Source organism: Herpailurus yagouaroundi, unplaced genomic scaffold (genome assembly GCF_014898765.1).
Source record: "Herpailurus yagouaroundi ecotype Mexico unplaced genomic scaffold, PumYag 200, whole genome shotgun sequence".
In the NCBI taxonomy this organism is placed as follows: domain Eukaryota; kingdom Metazoa; phylum Chordata; class Mammalia; order Carnivora; family Felidae; genus Herpailurus; species Herpailurus yagouaroundi.
Window position 1 is genome coordinate 1,678,305 of NW_024412431.1, and position 5,675 is coordinate 1,683,979.

General features: G+C 54.5%; 1 protein-coding gene across 3 annotated transcripts in view; it reads right to left on the reverse strand.

The window, feature by feature from the left end:
• MUC16 (mucin 16, cell surface associated) overlaps positions 1–5,675 on the reverse strand; it is a 92,318-nt gene that overhangs the window by 72,329 nt on the left and 14,314 nt on the right. The window lies entirely within an intron of this gene.

The following is a 5,675-nucleotide window of genomic DNA, read 5'->3' on the forward strand; positions in this document are numbered from 1 at the left end:
AAAGAAAGAAAGAAAGAAAGAAAGAAAGAAAGAAAGAAAGAAAGAAAGAAAGAAAGAAAGAAAAGAGAGAAAAGGAAAGAAAAGAGAGAAAAGAAAAGAGAAAAGAAAAGAAAAGAAAAAAGAAAAGAAAAGAAAAGAAACTCTTGTTTAATGTATCCTTGCAACAATCTGCGTGCTATGGATCCTCTCTCACCCACTAAAATGTGAGTCACTCAGCCACCAACTGTAGTTAATGTGTCCAAGGTAAGGGTATCCTATGATATAGCCATAGAGTACCTTTCTTGGTGATGATGGTGACTTTTCCAATGTCAACACTAGGGGAAGAGGTAGAAAGCCCAGTGTTGAATTCCATAGGGATGTCTGGTGACATTGTGGGCAGAACAGGGCCAGGCACAGATGTCCTGCTGGGGGACATGATGTCTGTCCTGGAGGCCTCAGCACTGGTCCCAGTGAAGACCTCAGAAGGGATGCTGATGTCCTCTGGGGCTGAGCTGGTGGGCTGGGACATGATGGTTTCCCTCATTTCCAGGGCGAGAGGCGACGTTGACTGTGTGTCAGTCTCCATGGTTCCAGAGAGGCCAGGCATTGGTGTGGGAGCCATGGTGTCTCCATCAACGGAGAAGGTTTCAACTGGAGACATGTGTGGGGCTGTTGTTGAGCCAGCTGGGGCTGAGGAGTGGACTTCCCATGCAGTACTGAGGGTCCCCACGTGGGTCACTGCTGTGTTTTCAGGAGGGTGAATGGACTTGGCAGTGGTAGAGGCTTCAGACGTGTCCTGTATTTCCACTGAGGTCTGACTCAGACCTGAAGGTGAACTGGTCACACTTTCTGAGCTCATACCCCATGTGCTGTGGGACCTCAGCAGGCCAGTGGTGACAGGTAAGGTGACAGAGTCAGAAGGAAAAGGCCTACTGGCTGGCAGTGTGTTGGACACTGAAGAAGCTGAGGTCATGGCATGGGAAGGCACCAGGGGAAATGGAGAGCTGATGTCCTGCTCAGAGGATGGGCTGGTACGTGACTCATCCTCAGAACCTCTGTCCGCACTAGTGGTCATCTCTGCTCCTGTAGAATCCTGAGTCATACCCGAGTGCATATGAGCCCCTGAGGCTGTGGCTGATGTGTTCCAAGGAAATGTGCCCTGGGATGTAGCCTCCAGGGGAACAGTTTCAGTCGCCATGGTTTTAGGTGCAGCTTCTGCCACGACGGGGGAGGTGGAGAGCTTGGTGTTGATTCTCGAGGTGAAGTCTTTTGAAATTGTGGGCCAAATAGGGACAGGGATGGATGTTCCCTTAGGGGAGATGACGGCTGTTCTGGAGGCCTCAGGACTAATACCAGTGGACACCTTGGAAGGGACAGTGTTTTCCTCCGGAGCTGAGCTGGTGTGGGGATACATGCCACTTTCCCATGGTTCCAGGGCCAGAGATGACACTGACAATGTCACAGTCTGTGTGGTTCCAGAGAAGCCAGGCATCGGCATGGAGGCTGTGGCATCCCCACGGAGGGAAGAAGTCTCAACTGGAGACATGCCTGTGGCTGTCTCTGAGCCAGCTGGGGCAGAGGAGTGGGAATCCCCTACAGAACTGAGGGTCCCCACGTGGGTCACTGCTGTGTTTTCAGGAAGGTAAATGGCCTCTATAGTGGAAGAGGCTTCAGATGAGGTCCGGATGTCCACTAATGTGCTGCTTAGACCTGAGGGTGAACTGGTCACACCTTCCAAGCTCATGTCCCATGTACCGGGGATCGTCAGCAGGTCAGGGGTGAGAGATGAGGTGACATGATCAGGTGGAGAAGGGCTAGTGGCTGGCAGTGTGGGAGACACTGCAGAAATCGAGGACATGGCAGGTAAAGGCATCAAGGAAGATGGAGAGCTGATGTCTTGCTCAGAGGAAGGGCTGGTGGGTGACGCATCCTCAGAACCTGTGTCCACGCTAGCGGTCATCTCTGAGCGTGAAGAACCCTGAGTCACAACCAAGTGTGTCTGTGCCCCTGATGCTGTGGCTGATGTGTCCCAGGCTAGTGTGCCCTGGGATGTAGCACCCAGGGGGACAGTTTCAGTGGTCATTGTTATAGGTTCAGATTCTGCTTTGACAGGGGAGGTAGAGAGCCTGGTTTTGATTTCTGTGGGGATGTCTGGTGACACTGTGGCCTGACCAGGGCCAGGGATGGATGTCCTGCTGGGGGACATAACGGCTGTCCTGGTGGCCTCAGGACTAGTACCAGGGGACACCTTAGGAGGGACGGTGATTTCCTCTGTGGCTGAGCTGACGTGCCAGGATGTGCTGGTTTCCCGTGGTTCCAGGGCCAGGGACGACGCGGACTGTATCTCAGTCTCCGTGGTTCCAGAGAGGCCAGGCCTTTGTGTGGAAGCCAGGGTGTCCCCACTGAGGGAGGAGGTCTCGACTGGAGACATTCCTGTGGCTGGCTCTGAGCCATTTGGGGCCGAGGAGTGGGATTCCCATGTGGAACTGAGGGATCCCGTGTGAGTCATCGCTGTGTTTTTGGCATGGGAAATGGCCTCTGTAGCAGTAGAGTATTCAGACGTGGCCCGAGTCTCCACCACTGAGATGCTGGTCAGACCTGAGGGTGAACTGGTCACCCCTTCTGAGCTCATGCCCCACGTGCTGGGGGTCCTCATCAGGCCAGGGGTGAGAGGTGAGGTGACAGGAACCAGAGAAGGACCAGTGGCTGGCAGCGTGGGGGGCACTGCAGAAGTTGAGGTCATGGCATGAAAAGGCACCAGGGAAGATGGAGAATTGATGTCTTGCTCAGAGGAAGGGCTTGTGTGTGACTCATTCTCAGAAACTCTTTCCATGCTAGTGGTCACCTCTGAGCGTGGAGAACCCTGAGTTATTGCTGAGTGTATATGAGACCGCCCGGCTGAGGCTGATGTGGACCAGGCGAGTGTGCCCTGGGAGGTAGCTCCTGGGGAAACTGTTCTGGTGGCCATGATTATATGTACAGATTCTGCCTCAATGAGGGAGGTAGAGAGCCTGGTGTTGATTCCCATGGGGATGTCAGGGGACATTGTGGGCTGAGAAGGGACAGGGATGGATGTCCTGCTGTGGGAGATGACGTCTGTCCTGGAGGCCTCAGCACTAGAACCTGTGGACACCTCAGGGGGGACGGTGATTTCCTCCGTGGCTGAGCTGGTGTGCCGAAAGGAGTCCAATTCCCACAGTTCCGGGGCCAGGGATGACGATGACACTGTTTCCTTCTCTGTGGTTCCCAAGAGGCCAGGCATTGGTGTGGAAGCCGTGGTGTCCTGACCGATGGAGGAGGTCTCGATTGGAGATGTTCCTGTGGCTGGTTCTGATGAGGCTGGGGACGAGGAGTGGGATTCCTGGGCAGAATGGAGGGTTGCCGCATGGGTGACTGCTGTGTATTCAGGAGGGTGAATGGCCTCTGTAGGGGTAGAGGCTTCAGATGTGGCCCAAGCGTCCACTAACGTGCTGGTCAGAACTGAGGGTGAACTGATCACACCTTCTGTGCTCGTGCCCCACGTGCTGTGGATTGTTGGCAGGCCAGTGGTGAGAGGTGGTGAGGTGACAGGAGCAAGAGGAGAAGGCCTACTGGCTGGCAGTGTGGGGGACACTGCACAGGCTGAGGTCATAGCATGTAAAGGCACCAGGGAAGATGGAGAGCTGATGTCCTGCTCAGAGGAAGGGCTGGTGGGTGACTCACCCTCATAATCTCTGTCCACACTAGAGGTCACCACTGAATGTGGAAAACCCTGAGTCACAGCCAAGTGTGTCGGTGCCCCTAATGTTGTGGCTGTTGTGTCCCAGGCTACTGTGTCCTGGGATGTAGCCCCTGGGGGAACGGTTTCAGTGGCCATGGTTATAGGTTCAGATTCCGCCATGACAGGGGAGGTAGAGAGCCTGGTGTTGACTTCCGTGGGGATGTCTGGTGACATTGTTGTCTGAACAGGGAAAGGGATGGATGTCCTGCTAGAAGAAATGACATCTGTCTTGAATGCCTCAGTGGTAGTCCCAGTGGACACCTCAGAGAGGATGCTGATAGCCTCTGGAGCTGAACTAGTATGCCAGGACATGACCGTTTCCCATGTTTCTGGGGCCAGGGGTGACATTGACTGTGTCTCAGTCTCTGTGGTCCCAGAGAGGCCAGGCATTGGTGTGGAAGCTGTGGCATCCCCAGGGAGGGAGGAGGTCTCAACTGGAGACGTCCCTGTGCCTGGCTCTGAGCCAGCTGGGGCTGAGGAGTGGGATTCCAGTGCATAACTGAGGGTCCCCACATGGGTTACTGCTGTGTTTTCGGGAAGGTGGATAGACCTTGTAGTGGTAGAGGCTTCAGGCGTGGCCCATATCTCCACTGAGGTCTGACTCAGACCTGAAGGTGAACTGATCACACCTTCCGAGCTTGTGCTCCATGTGCTGGGGATCTTCAGCAGGCCAGGGGTGAGAGGTGAGGTGACAGGAACAGGAGAAAAACTCCTAGGTGGCAGCGTGGGGGACACTCCAGAGGATGAGGTCATGGCAGGTAAAGACACTAGGGAAGATGGAGAGCTGATGTCTCTCTCAGAGGAAGGGCTTACTTGTGACTCACCCTCAGAACCTCTGTCCACACTAGAGGTCACCGCTGAATGTGGAGAACTCTGAGTCACAGCCGAGTGTGTCTGTGCCCCTAATGCTGTGGCTGAAGTGTCCCAGGCTACTGTGCCCTGGGATGTAGCCCCCAGGGGAACAGTTTCAGTGGCCAAGTTTATAGGTGCAGATTCTGCCATGATGGATGAGGTAGAGACCCTGGTGGTGATTCCTGTAGAGAAGTGTGGTGACATCGTGGGCTGAACAAGGCCAGGGATGGATGTTTTGCTTGGGGACATGATGGGTATCCTGGGCGCATCAGCATTAGGACCAGTGGACACCTTGGAAGGGACAGTGATTTCCTCTGGTGTTGAGCTGGTGTGCTGGGCCATGATGGTTGCCCGTGGTTCTGGGGCCAGGGATGATATTGACTGCATCTCAGTCTCTGTGGTTCCCAACAGGTCAGGCATTGTTGAGGAAGCTGTGGCATCCACATCAAAGGAGGAGGTCTCAACTGGAGATGTCCCTATGGCTGTCCCTGACCCAGCTGAGGCCAAGGAGTATGATTCCCATGCAGAAGTTAGGGTCCCCACGAGGGTCACTGCTGTGTTTTCAGGAAGGCGACTGGCCTCTGTAGTGGTAGAGGCTTCAGACATGGTCTGGATATCCACTAGTGTGCTGGTCAGAACTGAAGATGAACTGGTCACACCTTTTGAACTCATGCTCCACATGCTGTGGGTCAGCAGGCCAGGGGCGAGAGGTGAGGTGACAGGAACAGGAGAAGGATTAATGGTTGGCAGTGTGGAGGACAGTGCAGAAGACCAGGTCATGGCAGGGAAAGGCACCAGGGAAGATGGAGAGCTGATGTCCTGCTCAGAGGACAGGCTGGTGGGTGATTCATCTTCAGAACCTCTGTCCACACTAGTAGTCATCTCTGACAGGAGAGAACCCTGAGTTACAGCTGAGTGTGTCTGTGCCGCCGATGCTGTGGCTGATGTGTCCCAAGCTACTGTATCCTGGGATATAGCCCCTGGGGGAACAGTTTCAGTGGCCATGGTTATAGGTTCAGATTCCACCATGACAGGGGAGATAGAGAGCCTTGTGTGGATTTCTGTGGGGAAGTCTGGTGACATC